The sequence below is a fragment of the Ornithorhynchus anatinus genome, chromosome X1, assembly GCF_004115215.2.
Source record: "Ornithorhynchus anatinus isolate Pmale09 chromosome X1, mOrnAna1.pri.v4, whole genome shotgun sequence".
NCBI lineage: Eukaryota > Metazoa > Chordata > Mammalia > Monotremata > Ornithorhynchidae > Ornithorhynchus > Ornithorhynchus anatinus.
In genome coordinates this window covers 94,644,954-94,667,738 of record NC_041749.1, presented here as the reverse complement: position 1 = coordinate 94,667,738, position 22,785 = coordinate 94,644,954, and the positions used below count along the sequence as shown (strand labels likewise).

Sequence of the window (22,785 nt, the reverse complement as noted above, 5' to 3'; positions counted from 1 at the left end):
ATATCTGTCTCCTCCCCTCTAGACTGTCAGCTCGTTGTGGGCAGGGATTTTCACTCTTTATTGTTACATTGTACTTTCCTAAGTGCTTAGTTCAGTGCTCTGCACACAGAAAGTGCTTTTTGATTGAATACATGAATTAAATAATTTTGCTTAAAGAGTGAATTAATTTTGTTTAAAAAGGAAATTCTGAAGATTGAGGATATTTTAAATGGTACTATAGCAACAAGCAGCAGGACAGTTTAGTGGATAGGGCACAGGACTGGGAGTCAGGAGACTTGGGTTCTATTTCTGCTTGTGCTACTTGCCTGCTGTGTGACCTTGGGCAAGTGGCTCCTTAATTACTCTGGGCCTCAGTTTTCCATAATTTACTTTAATGTCTGTGCCCCCCACTAGATTGTAAGGTCACTGAAGGCAGGGGTCATGTCAACCTACTCTATTGTACCCTCCCAGGGGCCTAGTACAGGGTTCTGAAAGTGTTCAATCAATAAATAGTATTTATTGAGCACTTGCTGTGTGCAGACCACTGCATTAAACACTTGAGAGAGTATAATTTAATAGAGTAAGTAGGCATTATCCCTGCCCACGAGGCCCTTACAGACTAATGGGGGAGACAGACAGTAAAATGAATTATAAATGTATATGTACATAAGTGCTGGTGGTGGGGTGTTTTTCGAAGTAATTTGATAAATGTCACTCATGATGATGGTGATAATGATTTATGAATTGCCTTCTGGTGCTTACAGACTGAGAGGAATGTGGCCTTATGCCTTCGATCCTTGGTTCAAGCCAATGAGGGGCTTATTGTATTATCCTATGCTAGGTAAGGGCTTGACCCAACAATCCAAGTTTGTGATGTCACACTGTTCTCACCCTATCAGACAGCAAAGGCTGCTCCCATCTGCTGCCTCAGTCAAGAAAGAACCACACGAAAACTCAGCTCTGCTGCACCGAGATACAAGTACAATGGTAGGCTCTTAGTTTGGATAATATAGTAAACTAAGTTCATAAATTAATGTGGATACTAGCTAAGGGTGACTGCTCTAGTAACCAATTACCTGAAACTTGTAATAAAAGCTTTAGAAGCTAATAATAGTAATAATAGTTTTTGTTAAGCACTTACTAAGTGCCAAGCACTGTACTAAGTGCTGGGCTAGATACAAGATAGTCAGGTGGTGCATGGGGCTCACAGTCTAAGTAGGAGGGAAAACAGGTATTTTGCAGATGAGGGAACTGAGGCACAGAGAAGCTAAGTGACTTGCCCAAGGTCACACAGTGGGCATGTGATGGAATCAGGATTAGAACCCAGATCCTCTGACTCCCAGGCCCCTGTTCTTTCCACTAGGCCATGCTGCTGCTTGATCGTACATACTAAATCTATCGTACACTGCTAAGCATTTAGCAAAGCAAAGGATTCTGCTAAAGATTCCTACATTTCAGATCTCTTTTTTTTTGAAAAAAAATGGGTACTGACTCTTTTCAGGGAGACTGATGAGGCAAACCCAGGAGTCTGGCAGAGAAAGGAGGGTCCATTATGTGGTGATGGTAAATGATAGTCAAAATAGTCAAAAACACCTGATTTTGAACATGTCAAGGTCCAGAGAGATAAGGGCCAGGGAAGGAGTGGAGAGCCAGTAGAGGGTATCATTCAGCTCCAAAAGATAGAAAAGCAATATCTACAAACCTGGGCCAGGTACTCTACTTAAATATCAAACTAGATCTTGTCCAGTTCTCTGCCGATTTTGGCTGGAGAAGGCAGTGTCTCTCACTTTATCTGCAGCTGTCACTTTGAAGCCAGTTGACACTGTGACTCCAATTGTAATAGCGAGTTGCTCGGGGCTGCTCTTTACACTTTGATCGGCAGCCTTTTGGGTCTCATCAAGGATCACCGTAGGTGTTTGGGTAGGAATTCCTTCAACTCCAGCCATATCGGCAGCACTTCTGTTCTGAGATGTGCCACAGACAAAAATTATTTCCACTTACATTTAGTTTTTGCAGAATGCAGTGGACTTTAATAAAGATTTATGTGGGTAGATAAGAGATTAAGCAAGGCCATGGTCCCCATGGAATTCACACAGAGGGAGTGATGCTATTATTTTCAGGAGGACCCCTACTTATTTGAATCTGGAAGTGGAGGTAGGTTGTCAGTTTCAATTTTTGGCTCCTACCAGCAGACTACAGGCAGAACTTCTCTGTTATCTAGATGAGAAATGCTAACCCAGGCACAATAGGCTGTCATCGGGGAAATATCAGGACTGTCACAGAAAAGAAGAAGGAAGAACAAGAAGAAAAACAAGAAGAAAAGAACAGGGAGAATTGTGGTACTTACTATGTGCCAAGGCCTGTATTTTGCACTGGGGTAGATACAAGATAAGCAGATAATAATAATATTGGTATTTGTTAAGTGCTTACTATGTACAGAGCACAGTTCTAAGCACTGGGGTAGATACAGGGTAATCAGGTTGTCCCACGTGAGGCTTACAGTCTTAATCCCCATTTTACAGATGAGGTAACTTAGGCACAGAGAAGTTAAGTGACTTGCCCACAGTCACACACACAGCTGACAAGTGGCAGAGCTGGGATTCGAACCCATGACCTCTGACTCCCAAGCCCATGCTCTTTCCACTGAGCTACGCTGCTTCTCTGTAGCTCCTCTTCCACATGAGGTTCATAGTCTAAATGGGAGAGGTAATAGGTATCTTACCTCAGTTTCATAGATGAGGAAACTGAGACACAGAAAAGTTAAGTGATTTGTCCAAGGTCTCACAGCAGGTAAGTGGAAGAGCAAGGATTAGAACACAGGTCTTTTGACTCTTAGGTCTGTGCCCTTTCCCTTCTACCTCCCTAAACCTCCCTCTAGTTACCCTTTAAGGACCATTGGTCTGGCCTAGTTAGGGCACTGCCCATGGTCTTATGTTCATACTTCCCTGCAGAAAGATTTGTACTGTGCTTTTATTCCTAGAGATTAATTCATTCATTGGTTGATTAGAGAGAGCCTATCCTTAAACCACACTCCCATGGGCCTCAGCTGCTCTCAACATTCAGTGAAAAACTCATGTCTAAAAGCAAATTGAGGGATTAGCTACAGAGCTTGGAAAGTAGAAATCATCAGCCAAATCAGGGCCAGTTTACAGCCCCTTCCTAAGCTCTGAGTGGCAAAGCAAAAGTTCCCTGGCAGCCAGCTGAGGTTTTTTTCTGTTCCCAGAACTTCCTCAGGGTTCTTAGCACTAAGAAGCACAGCTTATTCTACCCCAAGATTTTGTGCAGGGCACACTGGGTTGTAAAGGAACCTGCTCCCAAGCAATACCATGTTTTTCCAAATGCTTAGTACAGCCTCTGCACACAGTAATCACTCAGTAAATGCCATTGAAGAATTGATTGTTTCTCCAAGAGTGAATTCAGCTTTCAGCAAGAAAAGGAAACTTCGTGTAGATTCTATGGAACATTAAGAACCTGAAACAAGATGGTTAAATCCCAAGTAAGTTTTTAATACTAGGAAAGTCATTACAATTTCATTAGTAGCAATGCTGTATGGTTGAATTTACATGGTTTGAAAGGAGTTAGATAGGCAAAAAATCTCATTATTAATATTATTACTTATAAGAAGTAATTAATGGAGGAGAACATTACGCCTCATTCTTACATTCAGTCTCAATTTTTTTTTCCCCAAAGATATAACCAAATATTTTGAACAGACTGACTTGGATAACAAATTTGAAAATGTTAGTGCTGGGCCTAAACAAGCTTGGGTGATGGGGAAGGCTGAAATGGGCCCTCTTAGGGTTATCTTCTACATCTGGGGAAAGATGTCTACCAATCCTGTTTCATTCTTCCAAGCACTTAATACAGTGCTCTGCACACAGTAATAAAGACCACTGATTATTTGATCAATTGATGACCTTCCTTTTTCTCATCTAAATTGGCCTACTTAGGATTGGTTGGGTAAAATAGAGAAAGGAAAGTTGCTAATTCATGTGTCCCTGTTGCAGGCTTTAAAACAAGCGGAGGAAAAGCAGGTTACTAGTCAACACTTGGTTTCAACATATCAAAAGGATTTTCTCAAAGGCCAAATTACACAACGTTTGGTCCTACAGAACCAGCGTTTACAACAGACCGAATGAGAGCTGAAATCTACTCCACCAACAACCTACCGACCACGTTTTTGTGACCATTTTAAATACACTCAACTAAGTGACAATAAGGAGTCTGAAGTCAAAGCAGATGAAAGTAAGGATATTCACTTCTTATCCAACGAAGCATTCATTGAAGACCCTGTCAGAAGTGCAGCAAGAAAGAAGATGGTTGCCCGGCAGCCTTCTGTGGCTGATAGCTTGACTTGGCCTACTTCATTAAAGTAGGCATGTTCAAGCCTTGCTTTTAGAACAACAGTAAAGGCCTAGTGTAGTTTGTTTTTTTCCTGTGATAAAAACAATTTTTTAGCTTCTATGAGTGAAAGGGTATCATCATTGTTACCTGGCCACTCAACAAGAGTTCTGACTGTCTAGCTGAGAATCTTTCCCTTCCATCATTCATTCATTCATTCATTCATTCATTCATTCAATCATATTTATTGAGTGCTTACTGTTTGCAGAGCACTGTACTACGTGCTTGGAAAGTACAATTCAGCAATAAAGAGAGACAATCCCTGCCTATAACAGGCTTATAGTCTAGAGGGAAGAAGACAGACATCAAAACAAGTAAACAGGCATCAATATAAATAAATAGAATTATATATAATTATATATATATATATATATATATATATATATATATGTAAGTGCTGTGGGGCTGGGAGAGAGGGGAAGAGCAAAGAAAGGGAGTGAGTCAGGATGACGTGAAAGGGAGGAGGAGCTGAGGAAAAGGGGTCAGTCTGGGAAGGTCTCTTGGAGTAGGTGTGCCTTCATTAGGGCTTTGAAGGAGGGAAGAATGATTGTTTGGCGGATGTGAAGAGGGAGGGCTTTCCAGGTCAGAGGCAGGATGTGGCCCAGGGGTCGGTGAGGAGACAGGCGTGATTGAGGCACAGTGAGAAGTTTAGCACCAGAGGAGATGTCCTGAATGCAGGAGGAGATACGAGCCCGGAGGGAGGGAGAGAGAACATGGGAGGAGATATAGATTTGGGTGTCATTCTCATGCCTTTGTCTTTTTGCTTATGCTATTCCCCTGACTTCAAGCACCTTTCCTCCCCACATCAGGCAGACCACATATCTCCCCATATTCAAATCCCTCCTCCTCCAACCTGTTCTCCCCCTCTAGATGGTATACTTGTTGTGGGCAGTGACTGTGTCTATTATTGTAGTGTACTCTCTCAAGTGCTAAATACAGTGCTCTGCATGCAGTAAGCACTCAATAGCTACAATTGACTGACTCCTAAAAGCCCACCTCTTCCAACAAGTTTTCCCCAAATAATTTCCCACTACCCTGAGTAGCTTGTCTGCTGTGTGGCCTTGGGCAAGTCACTTCAGTTCTCTGTGCTTTAGTTATCTCATCTGTAAAATGGAATTGAGCTTGTGAGCCCCATGTAGGACAGGGACTGTGTCCAACCTGATTTGCTTGTATCCACCCCAAGCACCTAGTACAGTGCACCTCACCAAATGAGTACTCAATTAATGCTGCTGCTGTTGCTACTAATCTCCCATCACAACAGATCCACATAAACACACACATAGACCCATCCCTGGTTCTAAAAGCCAGAAAAGCTGGTTGCTCCAATACCTACTGGGGGTGAAGGTGGGGGGGGGGGGACAAGAGGAGACATAATTTCCAGAGGAAAAAACAAAAAAAAAAGTGCCTGGCACATACTAAGCACTTAACAAATACCACAATTATTATTATTATTATTATATCATCTCCCCAGTCAAGTCTAGTACTTATGAACCTATTTAAAACCCTTCTTAGCACTCATATATATGTCCACTTTATTTTTGACCATGGTATGTAAGAGTGGGGCAAGGGAAAGAAATGTTCCAATACCCTCCCCCCTTCCTCTGGCACACCAGAACATCGGAACAGCAGCTGCCTCCAGCTGATGAGCTCCCTTCAAAGGGGAGCAAGAAGAAGTAGTGTCCTGCCCCTCCTGCCCCCTCCCCCCTTCTGCCTCCATAGTAGCCATGGATTTTCCATTTCCTCCAGGGCAATGGGGATAGGCAGGGTTTCTGCTGCCCCCAGGACTCTGGGCTTTGAAAACGAAGCAGTAAGCCTGCTGAGTTTTGAAAGAGGACCAAATCCTTTTCATTTGAAAAGGAGTCAATCAATTAAAATGCACTTAACCATAGGGGACCTATCAGAAGGACAACAATGAGGGTAATATTTCATATTCGAAGGCCAAAGATGATGAAGACCTTTCTCCTTCCTGCTTTCAGAATGAAGAGAGGAAGGAAAAGGAGAGTGGGTTTCTCTGAGAAACCATAAAACAGAGTGTGGATATCCCTATGGAATGGCAAAGGGAACATCTGGCTAAGGGGGAATGGAAGAATCCTATTATAATTAAGTTTTGATTAAGTTACAATTAACCTTTAAGTTATAACTATTCATCAAACTGATTGTCCCAGAAAAGAGTGGTCTCAGGAATCTTGCCAGGTTTAGAAGCCTAAAATTAAGGGACTCCATCTCATTCTCTGCCACTAGTAGCACTTAAATTGGTGATCAAAAAGAGGGAGATTGAGCTGCAAGCAATGAGCACTTTTTTTTTTATCGACCCAGACCACAAGTCTTTTTAACACTCTAACTTCCCAAGAGCACTTGTTTTTTTTTTTTTTTCCTCTGGAAATTATGTCTCCTCTTGTCCCTCCGCCCCAGCCGCCCCCCCAGTAGGTATTGGAGCAACCAGCTTTTCTGGCTTTTAGAACCAGGGATGGGTCTATGTGTGTGTTTATAATAATAATAATAATGTTGGTATTTGTTAAGTGCTTACTATGTGCAGAGCACTGTTCTAAGCGCTGGGGCAGACACAGGGGAATCAGGTCGAGGGAACTGAGGCACAGAGAAGTGAAGTGACGTGCCCACAGTCACACAGCTGACAAGGGGCAGAGCTGGGATTCAAACTCATGACCTCTGACTCCAAAGCCTGTGCTCTTTCCCCTGAGCCACATGCTTCTCTAATGTGGATCTGTTGTGATGGGAGATTAGTAGCAACAGCAGCAGCATTAATTGAGTACTCACTTGGTGAGGTGCTTGGGCAGCACAAAAAAAGGAAGTGACACATTCCCTTCCCACAAGGAACTTATACTCTGAAGGGGAAGACAAATGTAAAAATATTTCCAACTAGAATAGTCAAAATAAATAGGGAAAGCAGTGATGCCTAGTGAAAAGAACACAGGCCTGGGAGTCAGAGGACCTGCATTCTAATCCCAGCTCTGCCACTTGCCCTCTATAAGACCATGAGCAAATCACTTCACTTCTCTATGCCTCAGTTTCCTCAACTGTAGGCTTTAAGCTCCTTATAGGTAGGGAATGTGTGTGCTAATTCTGTTGGATTGTACTCTCCCAAGTGCTTAGTACAGTGCTCTGCACATAGTAAGTGCTCAATAAATATGATTGATTGATTGAAAAATGGGGATTTAATACCTGTCTCCTTTTTAAGCTGTGAGCCCCATGTGGGACAGGGACTGTTTCCAACCTGGTTAACTTGTACCTACTCCAGCCCTTAGAACAGTGTTTGTCACATAGTAAGCACTTACCACATACAATAATACATTCATTCAATTGTATTTATTGAGCACTTACTTGAGTAAAGCACTGTACTAAGAGCTTGGGAAAGTACAATACAACAATAAAGAGAGACAATCCTTGCTCACATTCACAGTAAATATCACATGCTTACTGTGTTCAGAGCACTGTGCTAAGCACTTAGGAGAGTGTAGTACAATAGAGTTGACAGAATCCCTGGCCTCAAGGAGCTTACAGCCTTCAGAGGTTCAGGGCTCTGAATATAGTGTTGGTATGTGTTAAGCACTTACTATGTGCAGAGCACTGTTCTAAGCGCTGGGGTAGATAGATACAGGGTAATCAGGTTGTCCCACATGAGGCTCACAGTCTTAATCCCCATTTTACAGATGAGGTAACTGAGGCCTAGAGAAATGAAGTGACTTGCCCACAGTCACACAGCTGACAAGTGGCAGAGCTGGAATTCGAATCCATGACCTCTAACTCCCAAGCCCAGGCTCTTTCCACTGAGCCACGAATATCTACTTCACACAGACAGGGACAGCTCTTGGAACAGGATGGCTCTTATTTGTTATCCTGCTTTCAGTTCTTCTTCACTTAAGCTGTCTTGTGTGTTTTCCTCCTCTCCATTAACTAGGTTTGAGCATTCAATCATTCAATTCTATTTATTGAGTGCTTACTGTGTGCAGAGCACTGTACTAAGCACTTAGCACTGTACTACCACTTCACTTAGCATTCCAGACCCGTGCATTCCTATAGAAAAAATAAAGTCCTACCACTAACTTGTTGATGAGCTAAAAAACAGCTCCTGAAGACCTCTTCCAGAACAGCTCCCCTCAGTGCTTTGAAATAAAGACCAACCATCATAATAGGACTTCTGATTTTGAAGACAATTTCAAAACTCATAGGTTGATACCCTCAGGCAAGACATTTTCTCTCCAATTAATGCAACCTATGTCAAGATATGCATGGTGGAGTCTATGACTCACTTCTGGATGAGCAGAATTGAAGTTCCAGAATGAATGATTTCAGAGCTGGAACTCAGCTAAACCTTTGGGAATAGAGTATTTGGTAATGCATGGCATGGAAGTGGATCATGCTGCTAATTTTAGATTTTAGCTCTAGATAAGAGAGGGTGTGTGGAAAGAGATGGTACTTCTCTTCCTGGGCATGAATATAACATTGATTGATTGAATTATGCTTTAGACTTCCCTCTTGGCTTGCATCTAAGGCTTACAAAGGTCTCCACAACGATGAATCATCCCCTACTTTATAATTGAGGAGCTTGAGGCAGAGGTTAGTGAAGAAAGCAAGGCTCTAACTATTCAGCTGCCCTTGTTCAATAATGAACATTTTATTATGTTCTGTTAAAAAGTCTATGTGTTCAAGGATTGGGGGAGAGAAGGGGTTGTTACCAGGGAGCCTGGGAAAGTTTGTAATTAACTTTTCCTGGGAAGGGAGGGAGCAATGTGGAAGAAAAAAAAATATAAAAACTGAATCAATCAATCTTATTTACTGAGCACTTACTGTGTGCAGAGCACCGTGCTGAAGCAAAATGAGTTGTTCCCAATAACTCCTTTTTAGTTCTGCCAGAGCACTGGGGAAGTGGGAGGCCAGGTGTTTCTGTATATGCCAAACTGGCACCACTGTGGTGAATCCCAGAATTTCAGGCCCCTCACCCTGAAACCCCACAAACCTGAGCCAATTGCAGAGCTCCCACAGTTATCTAAGGCTATGAGTCCAAATCAGTCAATCAATCAATGGTATTTATTAAATGCTTAGTATGTGCAGAGCACTGTACTAATCACTTGAGAGTGTGCAATACAAGAGAATTAACAGAAATTTACCCTGTCCATCAATCAATCAATGATATTGATTGATGATTACTGTGTGCATGATTGATGATTACTGTGTGCAGAGCACTGTTCTAAGCACTTGGGAGAGAACAGAATAACAGACATATTCCCTGCCCACAACAAGCTTACAGTCTAGAGGGGGAGACAGATATTAATCTAAATAAACAAATTAAAGATATATACATGTTTTGAGGGGTTGGGGAGGGAGGGAGTAAAGGGAACAGGTCAGGGTGGTGCAGAAGGGAATGGGAAAAGAGGAAATCAGTGTTTAGTCAAGGAAGGCCTCTTGGAGAAGATGTGACCTTAATAGTACCTTATTTATTAAGCACCTACCATTTGCAGAGCATGCTACTAAATATATGGGAGAATACCATAGAAATGATATACATGATCCCTGTCCTAAAGGAGCTCATAATCTAGTTAGGGAAACAGACACTAAGATAATGTAAAGTAGTCTGGCCTACACATAAAGGAATAAGTAATAGAGCATAAAGGTATGTACATAAATAAAAGGTGTTTTGAATACTTAAGTAAAGTTAAGTAAAGAACTGCTTTATGGAGGGACAGACAAGATGCGGGGAGGTTGATGCTGTAGTTGGGATATTACAAGTGCTGTAAAATGGAGATTTAAAATCCTACGTCTTCTTACTTAGACTCTGAGCCCATGTGGAGCAGGGACTGTGTCAACCTGATTATCTTGTATCTGCCCCAGAACTTAGTACATTGCCTGAAACATAGTAAGCACTTAATAAATACCATAATTAAGATTAATAAGTGCCCAAATCAGCATGATGGCAGTTAGGATGGTGAGGAAAGGAGGTTCTGACTGACTATGCAGGATGAAAGAGAGAAGTCCAAGAAAATGGCGAAATTGAGGGCTCTAGAGGCAGAGAAGGTGATGTTGTGTTCAACTCTGTTGAGTAAAAGGGGTGGAGGAGAGAATTTCAGAGGGAAGATGAGGAGTTCCATTTGGAACCTATTGAATTTGAAGTGCGTGCTGGCAGGAAATACAGGTGGAGATACTCTGATGGCAGGAGGAAATGCAAGATTGCAGAAAAGGAGAGAGAGATTAGGACAGGGGTGGTAAATTTGGGAGGTATTCACACAGAAGTAGCAGTTGACTCCCTGATAGCTGATGAGATGCTCAAGGGAATGAGTATAGATTGGGAAGGGAAGAGGACCCTGAACAGAGCTTTTAGAGATACCTATAGAGAGTGGCAGGCAGAAGCAGTGCTGGAAAATGAGACTGAGAACATCAGCCAGAAAGGTAAGAGGAGAACCAGGAGAGAAAGCTGTGTTAGAAAAAACCAAGGCTAAACAGTGCTTTGAGGGCAAAGGAGTGGTTCACTGGGCTGATTGAAGACAGCCAAAATGGTTGAGGAAGACTGGAATAAATTAGAGTGCATTGGAATTGGCAAAAAGAAGGTCATTGGTGACCTTGGATGGTGGTGTTGGGGGAGGTGTCTCAGTGGAGCAAAGGGGGCAAAAACTGGACTGTAAAGATCCAGGAAGGGAATTGGAGAGAAATTGGAGGCATCAGATATACTCAATTTGTTTAAGGAGTTTGTACAAGAATGGGAGGAGAACAGGGGCGATGTGTTTGAAGGCAGAGGGGAAGGAGTCAATATAGATTGATCAGTTGAAGAATATAGATTGATCAATTGAAGAATTGTAGCCTAGAATATAATAACCATATTAATAGTAATAATTGAATTTAAGTACTTATGTGCCCAGTACTAAGCACTGGGGAAGATACAATATAAACAGATTGGACAGAGCTCCTGTCCCATACTGGGATCAAGGTCTAAGGGGGAAGGAGAACATGTATTTAATACCCATTTTACAGATGAGGAAACTGTGGTAAAGAGTAAAGTGACTTGTCCAAGGGCACATAGCAGTCAAGATTGTAGACTGGAAATTAGAGACTACAGACTGTAAGCTCATCGTGGGTAGGGAATGTGTCTGTTATATTGTTATATTGTAGTTCCCTAAGCACTTAGTACAGTGCTCTGCACACAGTAAGCACTCAATAAATATGACTGATCGAAGTGACAGAATTGGGATTAAAATCCAGGCCAATTTTACTGTGTGTGCGGAGCACTGTATTATGCATTTGGAGAGTACAATTTAATTAGTAGATCCATGTCCCTCCAATCATCTCTTTCCATACTCTTCAAACAAATTGTTTGCACCCATTTCCTCTTCCTCTCTTCCAACTCTTTCCTCAACTCCCTGCAATCTGGCTTCCCCCCTCCATTCAACTGAAAATGCCCTCTTAAAAGTCACCAATGACCTCTGCTCACCAAATCCACTGATCTTTACTCAATTCTAATCCTCTCCCCACCTTCAAAACCTATTAAGATCACATCTCCTCCAAGAGGACTTTCCCGACTAAGCTCTTGTTTCCCCTACTCCCTCTTCTTTCTACATCACCCTTGCACTTGGCTCTTAGTGGAAAGAGCCCAGACTTGGCAGTCAGAGGTCATGGGTTCTAATCCCAGCTCCACCACTTTATCAGCTGGGTGACTTTGGGCAAGTCACTTAACTTCTCTGTGCCTCGGTTACCTCATCTGTAAAATGGGGATCGTCTGTGAGCCCCACATGAGACAACCTGATTACCTTGTATCTACTCCAGCGTTAAGAACAGTGCTTGGCACATAGTAAGAGCCTAACAAATACCATCATTATTATTATATCCTTTGAGCAGTTGATGGTATTCACCACCACCCTCAACCCCACAGCACTTCCATGCATATCCAAAATTTGTTTTAATGTCTTTCTCCTCCTTTACACTCTAAGCTCCTTGTGGGCAGGGAACATGTTTACCAACTTCATTGTATTGTACTCTCCCAAGCACTTAGTTCAGTTGATTGATTGATTGAATGCCTTCTCAGCTGCCTTCAACTCCTTAAACCAACCCCAGCTTCTAAAAAATTATCTAAACTTTATCTAAATTCCATCATTACTTAACTTATACTGTCCTTTCCTGGTTCTCCTCCTATCTTTCTGGCTGCTCTTTCTCAATCTCTCTCACTGGCCTCTCACCTCCTAACTATGTGTGTCCCTCTAGGTTCAGTTCTGGGTCCTCTTCTATTCTCCATCTACACCTACTCCCTTGGAGAACTCATTCACTCCCATGACTTCAACTATCTTTTCTACGAGGATGATTCTCAAATCTACCCCTCCAGCTCTGACCTCTCTCCTACTTTGCTGTCTCGCATTTCCTCTTGCCTTCAAAAAATCCCTTCTTGGGAGACCAGTCAACACTTCCTGACTCCCAGGTCTGTGTTCTCTCCACTAACTGATGTTGCTTCCCACTGGATAGACTGCCCAACAGACTGGTCCTGCCAAATTGGAGAGTACTACCTCTAGACTTTAAGCTCATTGTGGGCAGGGAATGAGTCTACCAACTCCGTTATAGTGTACTCTCCCAAGCACTTAGCACAGTATTCTGCATACATTAAGCTCTCAATAAATCCAATTGATTGATTTATCCTCAGGAAGTTGAACTATTTCCAGGGCTCCCAGCCTAATTGTTTTGTTCTGCCGGGATGGCGTGGGGAAAAGAGCAATTCAGTTCTCCCCAGGAGGCTCCATTATGTAGGAACCTGCTTCTACTGTCAAACCCTGCAGTTTCATTATCACTTGAAGCTTCATTAACTCCTGAGAGACACTTATGCCTGCTTGTCCCACCCATTAAATTGAAAACTCTTTGAGGACAGCAATCAAATCTTCTTCTGTATGTTCCCGAGTTCCTAGTACAGTGCTGAATACAGGAGGTACTCAGTTAATACTGATGATGATGATGAAGAGGAGGAGGAGGTTGAGAAGGGGAGAATCTAACTCGATGATGATAATAGTAACTGTGGTATTTTCGTTAACTGCTTACTAATGCCAAACACTGTACTAAGCACAGGGGTAGATACAAGAAAATCAGGTCAGACACAGTCCCTGTCCCATACAAGGATCACAGTCTTAGTAGGAGGGAGAAAAGATATTGCTTCCTATAAATTCTTTGGATACCTGAGATGAAATATAGATGTATTCTTCTTTACATAATTAATTCTAATGGTGATTCTAAAACTAACAATTTATAAAGTCTGTATTTTTCTGACAGAAATCTTCTTCTAATAACTTTTTAAAACATCCGTTAGTGGCAGAGCACATTTACAAACAAAAATTTCGTAGAAGAGCTCAACTTGGATTTTCTGAAGTGAATTTAGTTAGGACTTCAGCAGTCTTCTTCATGTCCTCACTGCATAGCACATAGCTGAGTTTTCAGTGATTAGAATGGATAAAAATGGGCCTTAGATAGAGAATTTCTATTTTTAAAAGGGCAAGAGAAAAATCACTACAAAATCTAAGAATGACTCATTTCTAAATCACCTATTTTATTTCCTGACCCTGTTCTAGGGGTCACTGGATCACTTGCATTGAGTACAGTTTAAAGTTATTTGTCCCAATTCAAATCTTTATGTACGTAACAATACAACACACTTGAAATAAATGCATATGGTGGAATATCAGACCTTGATATTGTATCATTCTAGATGTAATTGTGTAAAGAAAACTCTTTTCTGTGTTCAGTGGATTGAGGCAGGATTCAGAACTTGGAAAGTTTCTTCATTGGCATTTTTATTCTTCCATTCTCTTTGTTCTCTACAATGCTTTATCGACCCCTGTCGGGTTGAATAGTGGCAGGCAGGTTAGGCACCCTATCAGAATCAGAGAAGAGCACAGGCTGGGTGAATGTTAGGTAGGGAGTTCGGGAATTGTGTGCTGAAGATCTAAGCCTTAGTTTCTTGGTGGACTTAACGTATATGATTAGAGTGCATCCTAATTATTGGTAAAAAATCAACCTCTTCTCAACTTTAGAACCACATGTGAAAGGATATATGCCCACTATTCCACAACCAGATAGACGTTTTTCACATAGAGGAGAGTTTTTGGAAAGATTAGTTAGCATTAAAGAGGAACTTATTACAATTTATTTTAGAGTTGACCAAATTCGATAATTTTAGTTCAAAAACAATTAAAACTCTGTTTTGGTTAGGTTAGTAGTTCTATCTTCTCTCTAGACTGTACTTCTCTCTAGACCTATAGTCCCTCTAGAATATAAGTTCATTGTGGGCAGGGAATGGGTCTGTTGTATTGTTATACTGTACTCTCCCAAGTGCTTAGTACAGTGGTCTGCACACAGTGAGCGCTCAATATGAATGACTATCTTTAGCCTATGTAGGCAGTGAAAATAGCTACATTTCTGATCATTATTCTTTGTAATGTAATGGGGTTGTGTGAAATATTTAGACTCTTTTTAAAGCTTATATTTACCTCTCTCCTCGGTTCCCCACATGGGGCTCACAGTCTAAGTAGGAGGGAGAATAGGTATTGAATCCCCATTTTGCAGATGAGGGAACTGAGGCACAGAAAAGTGAAGTGACTTGCCCAAGGTCACAAAACAAACAAGTGGTAGAGCCAGCATTAGAACCCAGGTCTGTACTCTTTCCACTAGGCTGGGTTAGGTCACACAACAGGTCCATGACTGAGGTGGCATTAGAACCCAGATTTTCTGATTTTCAGGCCCATGCCCTTTCCTCTAGGTCACACTGTTTCTCATGAGTAAGGTGCATTGTTTCAGAATAGAGAACTGGTTAAAGGATAAGTATCTGATCGTCCATTCGTTTCGGAGTTGTTTCCAAGTGGAATGATTTTGAGGTTTGTTGGGTTTTTGGGTTTGTTTTTTTTTTAACCTTGAAGAGAATTATCTGCAGCAAGTAGGGAATGAGACTAGTAAAGAAGGATTTATCTGTATTCAGCTTGGGTCAGATCACCAGCAAATTCCTCAACTTCGCATTGCATTTCCACTGTGTAGACAGCAAAACAAAGTAATTATAAAAAGTATTTGATGTGCATAATTACTGTTCATTCTCTATGAATAATTACATTGGAGTCTTTGATCAAAACGCCATGATTCTTAGTCTATGTATAGTGTTTGTCCTCCACTGTTGAATGCATGTTTTAATATAATTTGAACAAAAAACTGTGGAACCAACCTGCTTCTAAACCACAGATAAAAGAGAACTTCTTGTAATTTTGTCACTAGTTCGCTGGAGGATTAAAAAAATTAATGCAGCTTCCAAAAGTGCAGAACTTACTTCAAGGGAGTAGTTTAGACACTGGGAGAATAGCGTTTAATGTTTCAGATTCTTGTGAAAAAGACACTTTACTATATAAAAACACAATTGCATTAAAGGCATTATAAAACTTAGCGAATCTTACAATTTACTTCAGGCATTTTATTGATATAAAATAAATTAATGAGAATGAAACAGATGTAAATACAAGATAATTGAAATTTTTTGAAATGTTGGTCTACTTGGCTCACCTAATTTTCTATTACTATTATCATTATATTCACATTAATGATGTAATTATACATCAAATGGAGAATCCATTAAGCTCTCACTGATCTGTATTACAAAGCAATAAGAGTCAGTCATTCAGACCAAATAATACATACCAAAATTATTATAAAATGAGTTTCCTTACCCAGTGATGACTCACTTCCGGACCACCTCTAAATTCCAAGCCCACCTCAACCAATCAATCAGTTGATCTCAGTTATTGAGCACTTATTGTATGCAGAGCGCTATCCAAAGTTCTTGGGAGAGTACAATATAACAGAGTTGGTAGACACATAACCTCCCCATAAGAAGCTTACCATTCCAGTGATGATAAAGAGAGAGAATGCAAGACTTGGCCAGTGAATTAGGAAGACAAAACATTTCATAAAGAGTATTCTCTAGATGGGAAGCAGTGTGGCCTAGTGGAAAAAGCCCAGGCCTGGGAGTCAGGGGATCTGGGTTCTAATCCTGACTCTGCCACTTGCCTGCTGTGGGATCTTGGGCAAGCCACTTAACTTCTCTATACCTTAGTTTCCTCAGCTGTAAAATGGGAATGCAGTACCTTTTCACTCTTCTACGTAGACTTTGAGCCCCATGTTAGGCAGGGACTGTGTCTGACCTGATTGTTCATCTTGTATCTACTCCAGTGATTAGTACAGTGCTTAGCATATAATAAGTGCTTAACAAACACCACCAAGAAATCACATCTCATCCAGGAGGCCTTCCCTGATTGATTTCTAGTTTGCCACCTTAAGTACCCAATTGATATTTCAGCAATTTCACATCACCTAAGCTGTTAAGCATTACCAACTTCCTCTTAGCATTTATTTTCATGTCTTTATACTATATTTCTTTTTCCTAGCTGTAAGTTATTTTTATGTCTATCTCACCCTCTATAGTATAAGCTCCTAGAAGGCCGGTATCATGTTTACTAATACTATTTTTACCCTGCCAAGCGCTTAAGTGGTTTGTAGGTGCTTAATAAATATAACTGATTGATTGATGTCCATATAAATAAATGATTTGGATAATTTAATTCAGAAAACTTCAGCGTGGCTCAGTGGAAAGAGCCCGGGCTTGGGAGTCAGAGGTCATGGGTTTGAATCCCGGCTCTGCCACTTGTCAGCTGTGTGACTGTGGGCAAGTTACTTAACTTCTCTGTGCCTCAGTTACCTCCCTCATCTGTAAAATGGGTATTAACTGTGAGCCTCACGTGGGACAACCTGATTAGCCTGTATCTACCCCAGCGCTTAGAACAGTGCTCTGCACATAGTAAGCACTTAACAAATATAGCTCTGACACCAGATGGGGCTCTCAAGCAGAGGCATCCACTTTGTAGGTAAACTCAGCATTATGAGTGGGAGTCAGGATGGTGGCTCCACGTATTGGCTTCTGCCAGCAGGATGAAGTGGCCCCACACGGGGAAATCTGGGGTCTCAGCCGACTTTATTGGATGGCAGAGCCAGCTGGAGCTGTGCTCTTGCCCTCCCCGCCACCAACTGTGCAAGGAGCAGGGGTGTCAAAGTGGGCTAACCAAGGTGGACAGGGATGGGGAAGACCTTAATCCTTCTTAAGCATTCATTGAATGCTTACTATGTGCGGAGCACGGTACTAATCACTTGGGAGATTGGTAGTAACCGAGTTGGTAGACATAGTCCCTGATCACAATGAGTTTATAATCTAGAGGGTGAAACAGACAACAATATAAGGACATGGGTTCTAATCCCAGCTCCGCCAATTGTCTGCTGTGTGGCCTTGGGCAGGCCACTTAACTTCTCTGTGCCTCAGTTCCCTCATCTGTAAAATGGGGATTAAGACTGTGAGCCCCACGTGGGACAACCTGAATACCTTGTGTGTACCCCAGTGCTTAGAACAGTGCTTGGCACATAGTAAGCACTTAACAAGTACCATAAGTATTATTATTATTATTAATAAATCAATGTACATAAGTGCTGTAGGGCTGAGGGAGGGCTGAATAAAGGGTGAAAATCCAAGTGTAAGAACAACACGGAAGGGAGTAGGAGAAGAAGAAAAGAAGACTTAATCAGGGAAGGACTCTTGGAGTCAGAGGATCCGGGTTCTAATCCCAGATCTGCCATTGCCTGCTTTGAGATCTTGGACAAGTTGCTTACCTTCTCTGTGCCTGAGTTTCTTCATCTGTAAAATTAGGATTCAACATCTGCTCTCCTTACTTTAACTGTGACTCCCATGTGGGACATGGACTGTATCTGACTTAATTAGCTTGTTTCTACCCCAGTGCTTAGAAAAGTCCTAGACACATAGTCAGTACTTAACAAATACCAAAATTATCATTATTAACTAATCAAAGGATTCATTTTATTTGAGTCTTCTGAACAAAAAGATTACAGATCCCCTCCATCTTCCCCCCAACCCCTTCCAGCCCTCCTTCTCCCCCCCATCCTGCTTTTAAACAATTATAGTTCTCAAAAAGTCCACAAGGGGTAGTGGCCCAAAGTTGTTTTCTCCCTCCCAGTGGATGATGTGAGCCAAACCCTACACTCTCCTCAACTTTCAGAGGGATGAGATGGTGGTTATGGTAATCTGGACTTTACTAGCTGACCCTTACCTGGCGCGGTGTAGAGTCAAAGGACCAGAAGTCATTTTCTTTTTTTTTCCCTTATTGTTTACTCTTGAATGATTAAAAATGGCCTATTACCCTATGTCTGTCCTCCCCCATTTTGATTGAGAAGCAGCATGGCCTAGTGGAAAGAGCACAGGCCTAGGAATAAGAGGACCTGGGTTCTAATCCCAGCTCTGCCACTTGTCTGCAGTGACATTGATCAAGTCATTTACCTTCCGTGTGCCTCAGTTTCCTCATCTGTAAAAGGGGGATTCAATACCTGTTCTCCCTCCTACTTGTTCTGTTAGCTCCATATGGGACCTGGTTGTCTTGTATCTATCTTAGCTCTTACTACAGTGCTTGGCACATAGTACGATTGAAGGAAAAATAAAAGCTTAAATACCACAATTATAATTATCATCATTATTATTATTAGTCCTTTGAAGTCCAGATACCATGTCTTAATTAATAAGCATGTATACTCTCCATTTAGCATAGTGCTTCACATATTGCAAGTGCTTCTTAGATGTTATGATTTTCAAGGGACATACAAAGGTAAATATATGGCTAGGAAATGCAAAATAAAGTATATTTTGGATGATATTGTTTACACCTTGAATTTCTACTGTACTTGTAATTTTGAGTAAAATGTATATTATTTCACATGAGCAATTCCTCAGAATAAAATTTCCATCATCTTTATTTTTTAGGATCCTTTGCAGAATTTTTTTAGCATCTAACAACAATGGAAAAGCTCATTGCTTTCCACTAAGGGGTAATGGGCTCTCCACTTAATTTAGTAGGGAAAAGAACTATTTAAAATAAATACATATTTCACTTGCTGAATAACTTCAATGTTTGCAGATTTCCAAGTATTATAAATGACTGTTTAAACAGATTTGCCATCTAAATCAAGTCTTTTCAAATTTGTTACATGAATTTTCCTAGATAATAAACTTTTGGTCTCCTTGACAGGTTTTATAGCTCTGTAAAAAACTCACCTAGTTTTGGAATTATATATCAACCTTTTCTATCTGATCAGATTAAATCTGTTTTTAGGGGCTGTTAATATATTTTGTTTTGCTTTTCACCATGATCCATTATTCACTGAAATCAACTTCCCATGGACAGTCTATATTGCTTATTTGGGCATCATTTAAATTAAAAAATAGTATGGGAACCTATATTCTTTTCTTCCATTATGTAGAAATGATAGATGTTCTTTGGAGATTTAGATTGGAGAATCCCCTATTTTGAGGGCAAAACATAGAAATATCTTAGGGGACAATTAGAACACCTTAGAGAAATCTGCTTTGCACTAACATAAATAGGGAAAATACATATGCCGAAAGAGACCATTTCAAACATGAGTTTACATTATTTTCCACAGGTTTTACCAAAGAATGCATGGGTTGCTAAGTGGAGCAGTAACAGTCCGTTGGCAGTACTTTAACTGTCCGTGTCTCCTGGACTCAAGTGGCATTTCAGGAAACTTGTGCATTCACTACAATAACAATTATATTATTATTATTATTATATTAACATTAATAATAATAATCCACCACCACCTCAAACTATCCCCTCAGCAACTTCAGTACTCATATATTTAACTATTTATTGGTTATTGACTTACTTATTCACTTCTATTTATTATTTATGCTTATTCTCACATACTTTTAACCAGTATATATGCATGGATTTATGTCTGCTTGCCTTCAGTCATAAACTCCATGGAATTGCAGCCCATATGTTGTATATATGTTTTCCAGGCCCCTAAAAGTGTTCTACACACAGTAATCACTCAGTAAATGTTGCTGTTGTTGATGATGATGGATTTATGGTGCAAAGAAAAGATGCAATCTTTATCTGCAGTATAATGCTGAGAAAAAAAAAGTTTAATCTTTGTCTAACCAGTCAAGCTGACCCAGCACTGTATTATTTCCATTCACATTATGAGGAAGAAATTGACATCATCCATTTCTTCTTATTCCGTAGGTATAAAAGTTTTAAAATCCTGACTCCTTAAACTAAACATAAAACCATCCAGTTCAGATGAATGGATCTTGCTCTACATGCTTATATCTGTCTGGAAGAATGGAATGACCAGGCTCCATCATTAAAATTCTGCTTTCTAAACCCTTCTGAACTGTTTTCCTTCATCTCATTCTGAAAAATTACTCCTCGATGTTAGGTCACTATTGGAAAACAACTGAAATTAAGATGTCTTTCTTCTTAAAGATCAACTTGGCCTTTTGATTGAGATGGTAAATTTGCATTTCTAGTCCATGAAGTTTTAGGAAAAGTAGATGTTTCATCTTTCCTCTTTTTTCCACTTCTGCACCATTTCTTGACCCTGAAAAGTACCCATTCATCTAATCAACTTACTGAAATGTTTCTGTCACTTCTTCCTGCTAGCCACAATGGAACTTTCATAATACACACACCATCCTCATTTTTCACAAAATGTTCATTCTAACTATTGAGTTAATACCTCTCTCCACTTGACTCTTTTCCATATTCTTCAATAGCAATTGTGGTGAGCCCACAATAAGCTGGTTTGTTAATGACTGTTTCTGATGCCACAAACAACAATGAAGAGACTTTGCCAAGGTACTGATGGACTTTACTTGAGGTCCGGTGATTAATGGCCTGTGGGGGTGGAGCATGGAGGGGGCGGAGCATGGAGGGAGGCGGGGCCTTCTCTCCCTGTTGTATCCGGTAATGGGCCTGGGCCAATCAGTGACTGCTACGCAGGGCCACAGCTGCTATGACGCCTAAGGCAGACAAAAGGCTGTGGCTTTGAATTGCAAAGGGTTACTTGGAGGCAGACAGAGGACATGCAGACAAGCAGCATGGAGGCACACTGAGATGCAGAGACAAGCAAGCATTGGAGCAGGAGAAGCAGCAGGAGAGCAGCACTTGGAAGCAGAAAGAAGAAGCATCAGCAGAACGGGTTCCTTTGACGACAGATTGATGTTGGACTCTTGGAAGAGTGAGTGAGTGTGTGTGGGTGTATGTGTCACTTCCTTGCATGTTGCTAAAATTAAGTAAATAACTTTACACATTAACCTTGGTGATCAAAGGTGTGGTTTGACTTCTACTACGTGTCACTGAGGCCCCCCAGTCCAGGAAGGTCCTGGTTGGTATGAACCGGGGGCTTGTGACAGTAATAAAAATAGTAGTCCATACATGTCACACCTCTAACACCAACCTTACTACTGTAACTCCATCTTGTCTTTCTCTCCACCAACCCCTTGCCCCCATCGTCCCTTTGGTCTAGAACTTCTTCCCCCTTCATATCAGACCACCACTCTCCTCCCCTTCAAAGCAATAATAAGAATAATAATAGTGACAATGATGTTTGTTAAAGTGCTCACTATGTGTCAATTCCTGTACTGAGTGTTGGGATAGGTACAAGATAATCAGGTGCCACATGGGGCTCACAGATTAACTAGGAGGTATCTATAACAGCACTTCAATCCATACCCTTTGGGCATTTGTACATTCCAAGTGCTTAGTACAGTGCTCTGCACATAGTAAGCACTCAATAAATACTATTGAATCAATGAATGAATTCGGTACTCACCCCATCCTCAGTCCTGCAGCACATATCTGTGAATTATTTATTCATATTAATGTCTGTCTCCCTTCTTGACTGTAAGCTTGTTGTAGGCAGGGAATATGTTCTGCCCACTAGTACAATGCTCTACACACAGTAAGCACTCAATAAATACCACTGAGGGAGAATAAGTACTGAATCCCCACTTTGCAGGTGAGGAAACTGAGGCACAGAAGAGTTGAGCAACTTGCCCAAGGTCACACAACAGGTAAATGGTAGAGCTGGGATTAAAATCCAGATCCTCTGACTCCTAATAATAATGTTGGTATTTGTTAAGCGCTTACTATGTGCCGAGCACTGTTAAGCGCTGGGGTAGACACAGGGGAATCAGGTTGTCCCACGTGGGGCTCACAGTCTTAATCCCCATTTTACAGATGAGGGAACTGAGGCACTGAGAAGTTAAGTGACTTGCCCAAAGTCACACAGCTGGCAAGTGGCAGAGCTGGGGTTTGAACCCATGACCTCTGACTCCAAAGCCCATGCTCTTTCCAGTGAGCCACGGACTCCTAGGCTCATGCTCTTTCTACTACTACTAATCACATCTCCAATAGGCTTTCCCTAACTAAGCCCTCACTTCTGCATCACCTAAGCACTTGAATTGCTCCCCTCAAACACTTTAATCTTCACCCCTCTCAGAGCACTTGTGTACATATCCATCTATAATGT

The 22,785-nt window shown here is 41.2% G+C and overlaps 2 long non-coding RNA genes across 2 annotated transcripts; one reads left to right on the top strand and one right to left on the bottom strand.

The window, feature by feature from the left end:
- The first annotated feature begins 862 nt into the window (after positions 1–862).
- Positions 863–4,390, top strand: LOC103168387. Its single transcript, XR_003754354.2, has 2 exons — positions 863–966; positions 3,987–4,390. It is a non-coding gene; the product is annotated as an uncharacterized LOC103168387 (long non-coding RNA).
- A 15,481-nt stretch (positions 4,391–19,871) lies between these two features.
- Positions 19,872–21,147, bottom strand: LOC114806328. Its single transcript, XR_003754355.2, has 2 exons — positions 20,992–21,147; positions 19,872–20,004 (listed from the first exon to the last, which is right to left on the bottom strand). It is a non-coding gene; the product is annotated as an uncharacterized LOC114806328 (long non-coding RNA).
- Between the last annotated feature and the right edge of the window lie 1,638 nt (positions 21,148–22,785).